Here is a 17,045-nt window from a genome sequence, read left to right as displayed (position 1 = left end):
CTGGGCCCGTGAGCCATGGCCGCTGAGCCTGCGCGTCCGGAGCCTGTGCTCCGCAACAGGAGAGGCCACAACAGCAAGAGGCCCGCGTACCGCAAAAAAAAAAAAATAATAAAATAAAATAAAATAAAATAAAATAAAATTTAAAAATTAAAAATATAAAAGGAAACTCCCTTTAGGAAGAAAGAAAAGGAATAAATAAAATTCCACCAATCCAAAAGGAGACAGGCATGAAAAATAAATAAATAAAAACCACTAAGTAACATGGCAGGCATAAGTCTCAACATATCACTAATCATGATATCAGTAACACCAAACTAACCAGTTAAAACATAAAGACACCTGATGGAAACAAACAAAAAAAAACCCAAAGAAAGAGTTCTTTCTCACATAAGAGTCACACTTAAAGCAAATGGACAGAAAAAGATTAAATATAGTGGCAGGGGAAAATACATAGCAGACAACTACTAGTCAAAAGAAAGATGATGTAGTAATTTTAATATTAGATAATACATAATTTGGAAAAACAAATATTAGTAGGATTAAGGGAGAGTGCTACTTATTAGCTAAGAGAAAAGAAAGTAAGAAACAAAATCTCAAAATCACTGATCAGGGAAATGCAAATCAAAACCATAATAATACCACCTGACACCTGTCAGAATGGCTATCATCAAAAAGACAACAAATAGGACTTCCCTGGTGGCACAGTGGTTAAGAATCTGCCTGCCAATGCAAGGGACAGGGGTTCGATCCCTGGTCCAGGAAGATCCCTCTCACATGCCGCAGGGCAACTAAGCCTGTGCGCTGCAACTACTGAAGGCCGCGAGCCTAGAGCCTGTGCTCCACAACAAGAGAAGCCACCGCTCGCTGCAACTAGAGAAAGCCCGCATGCAGCAATGAAGACCCATTGCAGCTAAAAATAAATAAATAAAAATAATTTTTAAAAAAGACAACAAATAACAAGTCTTGGCAAGAATGTAGAGAAAAGGGAGCCCTCAAGTACTGTTGGTGGGATTGTAAATTGGTGCAGACACTATGGAAAACAGTATGGAGGTTCCTCAAAAAATTAAAAATGAAACTGCTATATGATCCAGCAATTTCACTTCTGGGTATTTATCCAAAGGAAAAAAAAAACTAATTTGAGAAAAATACATGTACACCAATGTTCATTGCAGCATTATTTATAATAGCCAAGATACAGAATCAGCCTAAGTGTGTATTGATCGATGAATGCATAAAGAAGATGTGGCATACACACACACACACACACACACACACACACACACACACACATATATAACGGAATACTACTCAGCCATAAAAAGAATGAAATTTTGCCATTTGCAGCAACATGATAGACCTAGAGAGTATTATGCTAAGTGTAAGTCAGACAGAGAAAGACACATAGTGTATGATTTCATTTATATGTAGAATCTGAAAAACAAAACAAAGAAACAAACAAAACAGAATGAAAAGAGACTCATAGATAAAGAGAACAAATGGTGGTAGCTAGAGGGGAGGGTATGAGAGAGGGTGAAATAGGTAAAGAGCATTAAGAGGCATAAACCTCCAGTTATAAAATAAGTAAGCCACAGGGATGTAATATACAGCATAAGGAATATGGTCAATAACATTGTAAGAACTTCGTATGGGGACAGATGGTTACTAGGCTTATCATGGTGATCATAATACATGCATGTGTCAAATCATTATGTAGTATACCTGAAACGAACATAATATTATACATCAACTATATTTCACTAAAAAAGAAACAATTCACTAAAAAGATATAATAAACATAAGCCTATTTGGACCTAACAATATAACTTTGAAAACTTACCAAGTAGAAATGAATTACAAAAAAGAAAGGATCTCTCAGAAACTGCTAGACTGAGGTAAAATGGCATGATATGTGCAGCTTACTCTCAAATGATTCAGAAAATAAATTAGATCTTAATCTAAACCTAGATGTAAGCATAAATATAAATATAGATGTAGAGATAATAAATAAAGCAAGGGTGATAAAACATTAACATTTAATGAAAATGGTTGAAGGGAATATGGGACTTATTTGTACTATTTTTGCAACTCTTTGGTAAGTCTTAAATCAAAAGTTTTTTAAAGTTTTACAAAAATACCAATGCTGGTGCTGCAACTGATTTCACTAATGAGATGTCCTGACTAAATAATTAGGGAGGAGGTCCCAGTAATAACATTTATTTAAAGCTCCCAGGTGATTCTAACTTTTTTTTTAACCCTGATAAATCAAGCATACAGAAAATAATTAAAGACAGAGAAGATTTGAATGGCACAATTATCAAGCATAATCTGATAGGTATATTGAGCAAACAGGAAAAAGGGGCAAGATACTTAAATGGGCACTTTACAAAAAAGGGTAATAAACATTTGAAAGAAAGTGCTCAACTGTATTAGTCAACTGCTAAACACAAATTAAAATCACAATGAGAGACCACTGCATCCCCATCATAATGGCTAAAATGGAAAAAATAATGTGAAGTGTTGGAAAAGACTTGGGGCAACTAGAACTGTCAAGCATCACTTGAGAGGGAGGGAGTGTAGAAAGCGGCTTGACAGAATTTGCTAAAGCTGGTTATACGCATGCCTTACGACACAGCAATTCTAATCCTGGGTATACACCCAACAGAAAAGCATATATATATTCATCAAAACACATATACAACAATTCTGATAGTAGCACTATTCATAGTAGGCAAAAACTGGGGTGGGGGGGACTAAATGTTCAATAGTAGAGTGGATTTAAAAATCATGATAAATTTGTACAATGGAGTACTATATATCAATGATAATAAATAAGCTGCAGCTACAGACAGCAATACTGATGAAGTTCATAAATAGAAGAATAAAAGACGGCAGACACACAAATAAGTCTTGCATCATTCCGTTTATAGAAAGTTCAAAATCCAGCAAAATCAATCCATAATGTGGAAAGTCAGGATAGTGGTTATTGTGAGAGGAGAAAGAGACTGGGAAGTCAATAATAGTGGCAAGGAGTGGGCCACTGTGGTGCTAATAATGACCTGGGTGCTGATACATGGGTGCTTCCATTCCGTGGAAATTCATCAAGCTGTACACTTAGGATGTATGCACTTCTCTCTAGATAGCATACGTCAACAAAATGTTCACCTAAAAGTTAAAGTACACATTATTTTCACTTTTAAAAATTATTATTTGAAAAAATGAATGCTGCACAGTTTGGGTGAGAGACCATTCTTGCCTCCTCCAACTCCAACCTCCCGCTGCAAAAACCAAAGCATCCAGATCCTCACATAATTTAGACTTGGCTCAGAAGACCCTCTCTTCTGGAACATTAGTTCTTGAGCAAGTAGCACAAGGACGGAGGAGCACTTGGTGGATATTCTTCCCACGCAGCCACACCAGCTTGTGGACCAAGCTCCTACTGAGAGACCGTGCTGGGCTTCTCATGACACAGCTTTCCAAGCCAGGTGATGTCTGCCCACTTCAACCCCTAGCCCTCCAGCCTCCCGTTGATCCTGTGAGACCCCTGGGTCCTTCTGGTAAAGTGTCTTTTCACTTAAGCTAGCTTGCCAACAAATACCCAGTCTGAAACCCGACTGTAAGTAAATAACAAAAAGAACTCAGTCCAGAGGGATGAGAAAGTGGCACAGTCAGACGGAGAGATGTGGGGAGGCCTCAAGGAATCTGTGGGAACTCAGGGGACGACAGGCACTGAGGTTTGTGGAGTCAGACCAAAGCCACCGTGGCGCCTCTAGACTCCCCTGAAGTCTATCATCAATAGGCTGGAAATGGAATTTGATTTTCAGCAGCTTTTATATTGTTACTCCTCCCCAATAAGAAAGGAAAGAATTATGTCAAGTAAAAAGATAAATTTTATTTAAATTTTTTTTCTGCATTGAAAATGGCAAACATTGCTAAGAGAAACTAAAGACCAAAACAGTGGAGACATATATCATCACAATATGGTCAATATATCAATTCTGTCCCCAAATGATCTATAGATTTAATGAAATCCCAATCAACTGCCAATAGTGTGTATGTGTGTTTGCGTGTGTGTGACAGAAAGAAAGAGAGAATTGGCAAGCTGATTCTAAAATTTATATGGTAATGGAAAAGATCTAGTATACCCAGGAAAATCTTGAAGGATAACATTGGAAGATTTTCACTAGAAGATATCAAGATTTTTTATAAAGCTACAGTAATCAAGACAGCATTGTTTTGACACAGGGATATTCAAATAGATCCATGGAACAGAACTGAGACCCCAGAAACAGACCTACACATATGCAATTACTTTGTTTATGACAAAGGCACTCCTGCAATTCAGTGAAGGAAAGAATGGTCCTTTCAACAAATAGTCCTGGATCAATTCTATTTCTATATGGGAAAAATAAACTTTGACCCTCTATTTAACACAAAAATTAATTCAAAATAGATTATAGATCTTTATGTGAAAGGTGAAGCAATGAAGTTTCCAGAAGAAAACATAGAAGAATATTTTATGACATTAAGGGTAGTCCAAGAATTAAGTAGAGCACAAAAGGCAACAATCATTAAAAAGAAAGTTAGTCAACTGAACTACATTAAAATTAGGAAACTTGTCATCACCAAAAGATGCCATTGAGAGAGTGAAGAGGAAAACCACAGATTGACAGGTGTTCACAATACATTATTTGACAAAGCATTAGAATCCAGAATATGTAGTGAGCTCCTATGAATAGAAAAAGACAATCCAAGTTTTCAATGAGCAAAAGACTTCAACAAGCACTTTGCAAAAGAGACTAGCCAAATGGCCAATAAGCACATGAAGGTTACTCACATCAGTACCACATCAGGAGATGCCAATTAAAATCACAATGAAATACTATTACACACCCATAGGAATGACTAAAATTAATAGACCAATAAGGCAAAGTGTTGACAAAGACATTGAGCAACTAGTACATTCATACTTCACTGGTGAGAATGTAACTGACTACAACCATTTTGGAAAACTCTTTGGCAATCTCTACTCTAGCTAAACTAAGCTTACCCTAGGCCCCAGCAATCCTACTGCTAGGTATACAGTCAAGAGGAATGAGCTTGCCCACAAAAAGACATGTACAAGAATTTCCATAGCAGCTTAATTCAAAATAGCCAAAACCTGGAAATAACTCAAGTGTCCATCAATAGTGGAATGGATAGATTATGCAACATTTGTACCATAGAAAAACATACAAAAATAAAAAATAACTGCTACCACACACAGCCCAAAAGAGTCTCATAGACATTAGAGATAAGCAAAGAAAAGCAAATACTAAAGGGTACTTGTTGTATGATTCCATTCATATGAATTTCAAGAACAGGGAAAACTAATCATGGTGATAGAAGCCATTGAAGTCATTTCGTCTGTGGCAGCAGTTGGTATTAACAGGGAAGCAGCATTAGAGAACATTAGAGAGCATCTGGGACATTGAAAATATTTCATATCCTGATCTAGGAGGTCAAATATGTACGTATCTGTGCGTTATGCAAAAATTCTCTGGGTTATAGAATTGAAATCTGTCCTCCTCTGTGTGTAAGTACATATATATTTATATATACATATATATATATACATACATATAAAAATTTTCAAGGAACAAACTCTTTGAGATAGGAATCTATTACACCTCAGTTTATAGAATAATTCTAGTCTAGCTCTAGATAATAAATAAATGGGAAATAAAATGGAAAACTTTTCTGGGAAAAATATGGTGGATGCAGGAACTGCAAAAAGTTCATTTTTAACTGAGTTCATGTGACTTGTCTCTGGCAAACTTCCACACAAGCCCCAGAATTTGCAGAGAACTCTTGTAAACTACCCACTGATGGGTACAAAATAGGTCAATAGTGAAACTCCAGCTCGGGGAGAGCAACTTAGTTTCAAAGGAAAATGAGCCTCTGCAGAAAGAAAGTTGTAGGGAAATAAGGAAATGGTCAAACTTCAACAGAGTTTTTGAATTGGGGTGGGGGGGTATGTGGTGAGGGGAGGAGGAAGTCTTCCAGGATCCTCCATCCTAATATCTGAGCTCCCCACTTTCCACTGCTACAGCCAAGGCTGAGGTTGGAGGCATTGACCTTGGGCATTCTGAGGGAGTCAGGGGACGAGTCCCTCATCTTGCAGTGACAGGTGCATTTGAGCTATAGAAAGAAAGGAAGCGCATGGCAAGACGATCAATGTCGAGGTGTTGAATTTTGTGAATCAATGGAAGAAATGAATTTTTGCTCTCTGTAACTAAGATGTAGCCAACATGCCAGTGTATGATCATGGAGTATGTCCCAGGGTGGAGGAAGCGCCCCAAGAGGGCGAAGGGGAAGAAGATCCAGTCTAGAGCCAAGACAGGGCTCTCCCCTGGCCACTCTTGGCAAAACTCTTCAAAATATTCTGGTGGAGTGGATTGGGGGTTATCACCACCATCACTATCACCGCCACCAGCATCATCATCATTACCACCATCAATAGCTAACTGTGCTCAATGTTTTACATACATTTCTCATTTAATCTTCAGTAGTCCTGCACATATGGAGTAGTACTATTATTCTCCCTATTTTACATATGAAGAAACTGAGGCTTAGAGAGTGGAAGTCATTTGCTCCAGGTCAGCACAGCTAGCTAACACCAGAACGACCTCCTAGTTAGACCTGTCTCATCTGTCGCCACACCCCACTTGCAGAAGTTGGTCCAGACCAGTGGAGGTATGGACTCTTCCTTTGAGGCTGTTTCCAGTCCAGGATCGTGGCTCTGAGGCAGGAAGGTGACAGGGTCCGAAGGTGAGGGCAAGATCATGTCTAGTAGTTGAGGTGTCTACAGTCCTGGCCAGTTAGTGGCAGAGCTGCGCTAGAATTTCTCTGTTGCTGTGTCCTGGGCTTTGATAAAAGGATGAAAGTAAGTGGAGACTTGGCACCAAAAGGATGGATTTCAAACTGATTGCCTGTGCAGTGAGTACACAGAGGGGGGCCTGGGCAAAGGGCACCCGGGGGCATGGGGAAGAAGGTATCCAGGACAGGAGGTGACCCTGTGGGTACAGGAAACGTTCCAACAGATGCTGCCTCAAGTTAGCTGATTAGACTTCAAACATCAAACAGGACTGATGAGAAATTTTTGTGCTTATGATAAAAGGAAGAGATGGCACAGAATCAAATACTATAATTCCAGAAAGGAAAGAAAAAGCACATTGTTATCTAAGAGAGAGGCTGGGGAAGGTGAGGGAGGACAAGACCATTTCCTCAAAGAAAATGGACCAAATGCTCATTTCTCAGCCTCCCCAACTCCCTACCTTTAGCCTGGGAAACCACGGAGCCCCTGCCTTGTTGGCTCTCTGGAGTAGCCCCCAAACCCTCTCTCCAGTCTCCGGATGTGCCGTGTCCACACTCAGTGACATGGGGAAAACCAAAATATGGATTTATGGTGGTTACCAAGACAACCTAAATGGTATTTCTAAATATTTGCCAGTCGCCTGCTATCAATCACTCAGTTCCTAAGTGAAACGAAAGCAGAACTACCTTTGTCTTCCAAGGCATGAATGGAAAGCCAGAGTCCAATACAAAAATAGTTTAATTTTTTAACGTGTGTATCGTGTAGAAAAATTCATTCTTCACCTGTCTTAAGGTGGAGGTAAGTAGAAGTCATGACTGTTACTGATATAATTTTTTTTTAATTACGTACAATTCATTAACTTCATAATCCATCAAACTATTCCCATGTGAAGGGTGTCCCCGTAGAACTAGTGACAGTCTGGATTGGAAGTGAGCAGACACTGCAAAGCGTCACATTCCTGCCTTCTCCCGGCCCCCTCTTCCCTCCGCATCTAAACCCCGCCCTTTCCTCCTGGCCTAGCTCCAGCCCTACCTCCTCGGTGGGGCTTCCCCAGGACGGAAACTCAGTCATTGTCTCTGCGGTGAGGCCACCGACCCAGAAATGAAAGATGGGAGAAAAGGTTAGACCGAGGGCACCTGATGGATTTGGGAAAGGGTGTACTTTTCTGTATGAATGTTCTTTTGATGTAAAAAAAAAAAGTTAACCATGATCATGTTAACTGATGACTTAGTGACACTTTGACTGTAAACGCAAAAGTAGACCGAGGCTCTGCAATCCCATCAGATTTCTGTTCTGAATGGCTGTCCGATGATCCAAACCTTTCAAAGTCCTCCTAGAATGTATGGATTCCTAAATGTACTTGCAGACTTCTAGGAGGTCTATGGCCTGCAGTTTGAAAAACACTGCCCCGGGGGCTTCCCTGGTGGCGCAGTGGTTGAGAGTCCGCCTGCCGATGCGGGGGGCGCGGGTTTGTGCCCCGGTCCGGGAGGATCCCACATGCCACGGAGTGGCTGGAACAGTGAGAGGCCCGCGTACCGCAAAAAAAAAAAAAAAAGAAAAAAAAAAAGAAAAACACTGCCCTGGATCACATGTTAAAAACCCCACCGGGATTGGGAATTACAGTAGAACTCAGTAGTGTTGTAGGTCCCAGTAGGTTGACACAGACCACGTGAACGGTGCGTCAGGAGCTGTGCGGGGAGGGGTCTCGGCACACCCCCGGAACCCTGCCCCTCTGAGAGTCAAGTATCTTCTGTGGTGACACCTCCACCACTCAGGCACTTTCTCATGCCTTCCCCATCCTGCAGGCTGGAACAAAAGCTCCCATCTAATTCCACACAAGGAAGTGGAAACAAGCCCAGGCCACATGGTCTCGTGGGCCTGATTAGAGCTAAGTTTGTCTCACCTTCAAGCTTGAGAGTCTTCCTGTAGTAGCAGAAGCAATTTGATCTCCTCCATGTATTTCGTTTCTCAGTGTCAGGCCTCTCAGGGGAAAACCAACCAAAGGAAAAAGCGCTCCTTCCCGCAATGATGCTGGGTTTCCGCTTCCAGGGTTAGTACATTGAGTGTCCGCCGGGGAGCATGGAAGGGAAGGCCTGGTAGAGATGAGAGCTCACCCCCTTCACCCACCCGGCCGCTGGACGCTTCAGGAATCCACTGTCCGGTCAGCCCGCACACTTCATTGTTGGGGAGGGGAGAAAAGTGCTGTCCTGAGAGACATGTGTGCTGGTCAACACAATGCGGGCTCCATAAGAGCCTCAGTCAAGACCCTGCAACCATGGCTGCCGATTCATTTAGTGTCAATACAAACATCTTCACTCTTCTGTGTGACTGCACGCGCACACACACACACACACCAACGCACGCACACACACACACATACACACAGGCTAAGTTACACTTCGTAAGATGAGATAAGACACCCTCTTTTCAAGATCTTTTTGTCAATGACCTGGATGATTGGGGTACGTGAGAGAATCATTACAGTGAACTAAATAGTGTTTTGGGTGCTATCAAGGAAGTCTTTGATCCTCTGTGATGTTGTTAGGAAGATTGAGGTAGGCTTTCCATGAATGGTGTTCCAGGCACGCGGTATACTTGATGAGAACACAGCAACTCCTTGGGACGTCCTGGTTCTCAACATAAACGTCCAAACACATCACGATGATGCACGTGGCAGCGGTGTCTGGGGTAACAGTGTCAGAGCAGGGAGATGACAGCACCACAAGGAAACCAGCTTCTTGGCAGGAAGGGAGCAGTTCCAAGCAGGTGCCTTCCGATAATGTTCCAGGCCCATGTGGGGGAGAAAAGAAAGGAAAGAAAGAAGCAGATGCGTCCCTGCCTTGGAAGATCAGGAAGTGGTAATCTCTGGTGCAAGGTAAAAAGGTGGCAGGACAGAAGCCATGGAGGGACAGAGTTCTGGGAGAGCAGCTTGGCCAGCCTGCTGCCATTGCAGAGAAAGCCTGCGGGCACCTGGTTCCATCGCTATTTTAAATTCTGACGATGGGAAGCTGAGAAAAAGGCCACAGTTAAGGCACTGGGTATGGGAGTAGAGAATCTGAGCTCAAAAGAGGAAGATTGGTATTTCTACTCTTTATATGCCCCCAAATTGAATGTAAATTAGGTGACCAAGTGGTGTACATGCTAAGAAATAGCCTTAGGCTCTATAGTTTTGATTTTTTTAATAGATTTTCAGTCTATAGTAAGTACCTTAAGAGAGATTGTAAATTTAAGAACAACAAATTGTAGAATAAGTGCTCACATAATAGTGTTTTCAGTGTTTATTTTTCTCTTCATAAAAAGGATACACAGGAAACTGCATAATCAGAACAATTTTAAATACATGGCCAGTCCCTTAGCTTCCTCATGTCCTGCTGCCTGGCTGACCTGGCTGTGCCCTGCAGGGTGGCCCGGGGTCTCCAGCATCTGCTGTGCTGATCTCACAGGCCCCAAACCGAGGGGTCTGGTGCATGTGGCGGGTGAGAGCGCCTTGTCTCTGCCATCAAAGCTGAGTCAGAGCTTTGCCTAGGCCTGCCTCTCCCCACTGCAGGCGGCCCGACTGCAGCCGAGGACTGTGGCTCCTCTGAGCTGCGTGAAGAAAGGCTTCATTGTAGAAGGTTTGATCCCAAATTCCAATTAGGCAACTGCCCCCTTTTTCCTCACTCCCTTGCATTCTTCTGTCTCTCCCTCATTCATGTTTGAAATCACGCTAACCTGTTACGTTGAATGAAAGGGCTCTCTCATTCTCCAAACCCTCCTTGATGTGCCTCTAAATGAGAGGTTACCTGGGGCAGCCTAGTAAAGTGGTTGGAGCACAGGCAGTGAAGTCATGAAGATAAGAGTTTAAACCGAACTTTGCTGTGTAAACTTGGGCAAATCCCTTAACCTCTCTGAGCCTTTGTTTCCTAACCATTGACTCAGGGCTAATCATTGTGAGCTAATGTGTGTTCAGAGCTTTGTACCTTGTAGGCACTTAATGGGCTTCAACGATTGGTAGCTATTAAAGCAAAATAGAAAACAACGGATGGCTCCTTGGTATCCCTGAACTGTTCAGCTTTGAGCGTAGGTGGTGTTTCTCAGCTTTGACTATATGTTAGAATCATCTGGAGAGCTTTGAAAAATCCTGATGTCCAGACCTCACCCCAGCCCCATTACATCAGAACCTCTAGGGGTGAGACTCAGGTATTGCCCAGGTAATTCCAGTGTTTGGGCAAAGGAGAGGAAGCCCCGGAAACAGAGATGAGAGATAATCCCACCCAGGGCACCTTCTCAGTTGGCTGCAGTACAGATACTCAGAGAGAAGCCCCCTCACCTCAGGGAAGCCCCTGGAGGCTAATGACGGAGGCGCATCATACCGCCCAGAGCCTAGATGCCCAAATGCCAGTCAGCTGGGGGCCAACGAGAGCATTTCCGCTGCAAAGGGGCCCCAGCCCTTCCTGGGGGCCGTGCGGCCTCTGCAATCCTCCCTGACTCTCCTGGCAAACGAAAGTGGCTGCTTCCCTCTGCCTGGCAGGGAACCAGGCTCTGGTCTGCTCTTCTGTTGAGGCCCCAGCTGTCTGTCTGGCAAGGAGCAAGAGGGCCCTGGCCCGCTCACCTTGGGACACCTCACTGCGCCGATGTTTCTATTTTCAGACCATCACGCCGCATTCATAAATAACCCGTGGGAGACACTGAGTAGGTCCCAGTACTGTTTACCTTTCCACTCAGGAAACAGGGAGTTCAACAGACCGATATCCGCTATCCCCAAAGGCTAACTGTACAGATGACACATATTAAAAAGAAAAAAGAAAGAACAAAACAGGCTGCACTCGGTCCAACAGGGGGCCCCGGGGTTGAGGGGCGGGGGATTTTCCAGAGGCCACCAGCACCCTGCCCTCTCCTGCTTTTGTGATGGCGGGGATTTTGCTCCAGCCCATGAATCCACAGGGAATTTCAAGGCACGGGACCCTGGGGGCCTTCCTCCAGTTCCTGTGGCAGACAACAGGGTGCGGAGGCAGGTAAGATGAGCAGAAAAAGAAAACAGGGCCAACAAAGTATAAAGCTGAGCACTTTGGCCTTTAGAATAAAACTGTGAAGGCAAAGTGGAAAACAAACTAAAAGGGGAAAGAAGCTGGAACAGAAAAGTTAAAAAACAAGAAAGAAAGCTGAAAAAAATGTTTTTTGTCACGGAGTATTAGGACAATGGGTAAATTTTTTTTTCATTTAAATTATTTAATGAACATAGGTTTCTTTACAACAAAATAAACATTCTTAACTTAGAAAAAGCATGATGACTTCACGTTGGATTACAAATCGGTACAACCACTTTGGAAGAGTATGCCTGCCCACACAGTTCGATTCAGCAATTTCAAATTTTGGTGTAACTCAAGACACAGATGTTCACCAAACACACAGATAAGAATGTCCGTAAAGACACTGTTCATTACGGCCACAACCCAGAAACACCCCAAATATCTGGTAGCAGGAGAACTGATAAACTGCGGTATGCAAAGGATCAAACAGCAGTGACAGTGTGTACTGCAGCTACGTGTGTGGGCAAAGACGGAGCTCACAAGCATATCGAAAACAACACCAACAGCAAAGCTGTTACAGAAGAAGACAGTCTTATATCATTTTTACAAACACTCCTCCTCCAAAAAGAAAAATACTGTTTAGTGATAATCATACATGAGAAAGCTATGTGAAAACCACACAATTCATGATAGTGGTTATTGCCTCTGGGAGGAGGGAGAAGGGGAGGGTTACATCTGGAATGTTCTATTTCTTAAACTGATACTATGTTTATTTTATTACCCTTCTTTAACCCATGCATATGCATTAAATGCCCTCTTTTTATATGTGATGTATTTTATAACAAAGAATCTAAGGGAGTAAGATGATGAGGTAGCAAGGAAGACAAGGAAGGAACAGAAGAGGAAGGAATGAATGTGAGAAGGGAAAGGATGAAAAGAAAGCCATTCTGGTGAAAAGGCAGGAATCAAACTTTGTCTGAGCTGCAAAAACATATCGAGTAGTTGTAGTCTGAATGCCGTTGCATAAGAAGATGGTGTTCCCTGGGGTTCATCCTCCACGACTGCCCTTCCCTAGCTATATACTCTCCCTGACTGATTTAAGCACCCGCCTGGTTTGGCAACCACTGATTTGCTAATAACAACCAAAGTTTTACCTCTACATAAGTCATTTTCACTGAGACTTAGACGCCTGCTATAGAATGAATGTCTGTGTGCCCCCCCAAATTCGTATGTTGAAACCTAATCCCCAGTATTATGCTGTTTGGAGGTGGGGCCTTTGGGACGTGATTATGTCATGAGGGTGGAGCCCTTATGAATGGGGTTTCCGCCCTTATAAAAGAGATCCCAGAGAGCTCCCTCACCCCTTCCTCCATGTGAGGACATAGCAAGAAGACAGCCACCTATGAACCAGGAAGTGGGCCCTCACCAGACTGAACCTGCCAGCGCCTTGACCTTGGACTTCCCTGGTCTCACAGTCCAAACAGACTAAGACAGCTCCTATAGCTAACTGCCTATTAGATATCTCTACTTGGCTGTCCACACACCTGAACTCCCAGAGCTGGGAGTGAGCATTATCTTCCGCCTATACTGCTCTTTCTTCTGTGACCCCTTCCCATCCAAAAGGCAAGACCACACACCCAGTGGTTAGAATCCTAGGAGGTATCCTCTTCTCCTTCCTCAAGCTTTTGCTCCACATGGTATAAAACCATGAATTGTTTCTATGCTCCTTTTTATCTTTCAAGTATTTTGTATATTTTTTTCCCATCCCCACTGTCAACTACCAGAGCTCAAGCCGCTCTAACAGCTTCTTAACTGGTCTCCCAGCCTTCGGGCTGGGTGTCCTCACCTTCTCCCTCCACTTGCCATCAGGATGATCTGGCTGGAACAGAAATCTGACAATGTGATTCGCTTACTTAAAACCCAAATATCCGCTTACTGTCTATAGGATCAAGTTCAAGCTCTTAGCATCGCATGCAAAGCCTGCCAAAATCTAACCCATTTGGGGCTTTCCAAACTCATCTTTACTCCTTTTGACTCAAATTTTACTCTTCTAACTCAGGGAACCCCTTGCAGTTCAACACACACAGACACACACACACAGACACACACACACAGACACACACACACACACACACACACATCTTCTTTTCTTATACTATTTCCTCTGTCTCTAATGCCGGCCTTCCAAATATTGGCCCAGGTGACCAGCTATTCCGTTTTTTCCAAAGGGAAAACAGAAATCTTGGTTTTCATGAGAAATACATCCGTTTTTATATGAAATTTCCCAAATGTTTCAACATTGACTTAAATTTTTGCAAACATTTTAGAGAGTCTAACAAAAAACCTCTGGATTCCAAATTTGGACGCTGAGCACCATTTTGCAAATTTGGCCAAGGTGTTCCCCACTATGTTATCCAGATTTGCTTTTTAATAATTCACCTAATCATCATATATTCTTATTTCTCAAGGAGTAAATCTCAGGGCTCTCCATACAGATTTACCAATAGGTTGCTCAAAATAGCAGAAGTCGGATCTAAAAACATTTTTAGCAGAAAATTGATATATTTTTAGAGCCTAATAGTTTAATATTTAGAAAGGTAATGAACACAGTGGTATATATTGAGTTATAAATATATACCATTTATTTAGATATGTGATAAATAAATATATATGTGATAAAATATTAAGGAATGTTTTCAGACCATGAAAGTTTAAGTTATTGTACATACAAGAAGAAATAATGACTTAGCTCAAGTATTTTTTACCTTTCACCCACCCCTGGTGTTTTGGGGAAATCGAGTCCCATGTCTCTCTTGTTTCCCCATAACCCCTTGGACCAACTCTCCCACTGCATCTACCGTATTGTTCTATATTTATCTGTTGAAGTGTTCGTCTCCCTCAGAAGACTATAAACTCTTGGCAGAGACAAATAAAAACCTACAGTATAAGGTTGTTAGGAAATTAAATGATGTAATATAGTAAAGAATCTAGAATAGGGTCTGACATACAGTAAGACATGTATGGGGCTTATTTAAAAAAATTATTTTTGGTAGGCTATTTTGTAATAGCTAGCTGTTGAATTAGTGAAAAAAAAATGAATGAAGTCAACTTGAGCTAAAACTCTAGTTGCTATGATACATATATGCCTCCTGGTAAGGGCCACAAATCATAGTGAAATCCTCTATTCATATATTCAGGGATTCCCAGACATGAATCAAATCTTATTACAACAAACCTGAGGACTACGTAATTGCTGTTGTAAGTAGGCCACCAGCTGGGGCTGGGAAATGCTTTATTTTATAGAGTTTTTATTATTGTTGTTATTATACTTGCAAGTGCTGTAGTTGAATTTAACTTAGATCTCTTCTAAAGCATTCGTATACTCACAAAACCCATGAGAATTTAAAGAAAATATAGAGGGCAGGAATCTCGTGTCCATGCTTTTCAATCAAAAAAACTACAATGCATGTAGCGATTTCCAAGATGCTTTAAGGGACTGGATCCTTTGGCTTCTGACTGGCATGACACCAAGAAGACGATTTCTGCTTTTAAATACTGTCCTTCTGAATTATTTCCGACTCTATAGCACACCAGCCTACTCCCGGTGCCTGAAGTGAGGGCCTAAGGGAAGAGAGAGGAGAGGCATGTTCAAACATGATTTTGATCCCAGAAGTCCTTTTGCTTGACAAATTAAATTACATTAACTAAAATAATTTAGAAAATTCAGAAACAGCAACATCATGCACAAGTGAAGTTTCCCCTGTATGGAATCCCAGGATGTTTTCCATAGAATTCTAGAACAGCCTGGAAGGACAGGCTCCTACGTAACTGTTTAACAATGGCTCAACATCTAGCCGGCTAAATGTGATTCATTAATTCAACAACTAACTGAGCACTAATTCTGTACGACTTAGGGTGCGGGTGTAGAGACAACAGATGACTAAGGCACAGCCCCTACCTAGGTGGAGTTCTCTGAGGGAGAAATTGGCAGGGAACAGCCCCTTACAATGCATTGCACTGTCCCTCAGGGACAAACTGGAGCGTACAAAGTGGTAACTATTTTCTATAGTTGTAAGTTAAAACCTATCAGGGCCTTCCTAAGCATTTCACAGCTAATCTCTTCTCAGACTTTCCCAGAGGGTTTTGGAATAAGATGCAAACTTTGCCCTAAAAAACAGAACCAAACAAGAAACCACACCTAATCGTCTCTTACTGATATGTCTTCCCAGATTTGAGTTGGTGACCATTTACTGCTTCAAAGCAAATAGATTTAAAAGCCTGCCATGGTTTCCTGTATTCGAAAGAGTGTCTGATCTTGTTTTTATCCTTGCTTAGTTATTTGCTATAATAATAACTTGTGGCAGTGAGCTCTCCTGGGTTACCATTCACTGGGAAAGGGAAAGGACTGTTTCATTGGTTTAGATTCATGGGGGAACCATTATGCTCCTGTTGAGAGAAAAGCTAAGTATAAGCTGTTAACAGGCTCTACAAGGGGCCATTCATTGCTCTGCTGGGGATGTGGATGGGGAAGCGGGTCAGGAGCTCTGGCACCTGGTTCCTGTTCTGCTTCCCTGTACAAGCCATTTCAATCACTCAACATCTTCATCTATAACAAGAGAATAAAATATCTTTTAAAAAGTGCTTGAAACATCACCTATTAGGCTGGTGTACCACAGAGGAGCCCTTCCTCTTGGAGGACACACAGTAGCATCACGGCACACAGATGGACATGGGGCCACCTTGGGGAAACACCAGAGGCAAGGACTGTGTGTTCTATAATATATGTATTTGCTATCTGGCTTCTCCTGGGGAAGATTTCTTCTACCTCTAATCATTTCATCTGCCCAGTCTCTGAGAAAGTCTTTTGAACTAAGGGTTTCAATATTCCATCATGAAATTGATACATTTATTCAGCACTTATATCAGGTCTCAGACTAAGAACGCTAGGACAATGGTTCTCAAAGTGTAGGGCAGGAACCCCTGTGGTTCCAGATACTTTTCAAGGCTCCAGAAGGCCAAAATTCAAGCATGGATTCCTTCGAAGTACAAGATGGATAAATGGATTTTATGTAATGGAGAATGAAAATTCTATTGACATAGTTTCAGATTCCACATTACAACTAATTTTTAAAAAACTATCACTTGTCAAGTTTTTGTATAGTATCAAAAAAAGGTATCAACAA

This window comes from Physeter macrocephalus, chromosome 7, assembly GCF_002837175.3.
Source record: "Physeter macrocephalus isolate SW-GA chromosome 7, ASM283717v5, whole genome shotgun sequence".
Taxonomy (NCBI): Eukaryota; Metazoa; Chordata; class Mammalia; order Artiodactyla; family Physeteridae; genus Physeter; species Physeter macrocephalus.
Note: the sequence above shows the minus strand (reverse complement) of the source record.